Below are 1,230 nucleotides of genomic sequence, written 5' to 3' on the forward strand. Positions count from 1 at the left end.
CAAAGCTAATTTACACATGCACACAAACTTCCTCCATGACTTAATTAAGGCAATGAATATGCAGGATTGTTATTTGTGTTTCTATATAATGAAGAGAAATGTGCAAGACAGAGACAGTAAGGAATCTATGCAAATCCAAGGGGATACCTCATAAACTCAAAGCTGGATTAAAGGAACATTAAGACCTAATTGAAGATGTACTACGATTGAGTTCTACTACTATCATTTTTTTTTCTAGTCTCAAGTTCCTTCCAGAAACATCCAGAAGGTAAGGGAACAGCAAGCATACTGAGATCATATTTAAAAAATATTTTACCATCTTTATTAATTTCTAAATCAGCCATGGATCCTTTATCCATGTGGTAGCAAGTGGTGACAGGGCTGGAATCAGTTCTTTTACACAGGTAGAGGGATGCTGAAGTCCCTTCACCCTACAGTAGGGGTAGGTAGACTCTTGCCTGTTAGCAGTATCAACCAAAACAAAATTGCATGCAGATGTTGGATGGACTAAATGAATTTGAAAATACATAAAATTAGAAAATACTGATATGCATGGTTCCATAATTTCTGATCAGGCCCAAGAAGATAGCTTCATGATGTAGCACTGGCCTCATAAGCCTTATGAGTTCAATTCCTGGTACCAAAACTATAATATATAACAACCGGGTCAAAATGAGTTTGCTAAATTTAAAAAGTAACAATTAAGTTTATTCTCAGCCAGTTTTCTGCTATAAGACATAGCAATGACTATGAATTATTCAGCAAATAAGGTTTAATGGTTATGTCAACTGCCAGGTAAATCAGATAACATAGATATTAGATATGTCTCTTTCAACTTATACATGAATTATTTGTTTAAATAAATACAAGATAATCAGGCATCAAGACAGAAATATAGGAGAATGATACAGTTTTATCCCTTAATCTTGTATGAAATTTATTTTGTAGATAAAATGCAACCCATACCCTTGGCTTTAAAGTTCATATCTACAATAATTAAGTGAATTTTAACACAATAAAAGATGTGTTTTTTCAAATTATGTTTTATGTTTGTGTGTTTTTTAAGCCTTTGAAAGAATTCTTAGACTAAACTATTATTTCCACTCTATGAAGCAAGTAGTCAGAAGCTCCCATTAATTTAATGCATAGATAATATGCTTAGATCATAGTAGAAACAGAGGCAGTTTTTTTAAATATAGATTATTTATTTATTTATTTATTTATTTATTT

Source organism: Octodon degus, unplaced genomic scaffold (genome assembly GCF_000260255.1).
Source record: "Octodon degus isolate 3935 unplaced genomic scaffold, OctDeg1.0 scaffold00029, whole genome shotgun sequence".
Classification (NCBI taxonomy): Eukaryota; Metazoa; Chordata; class Mammalia; order Rodentia; family Octodontidae; genus Octodon; species Octodon degus.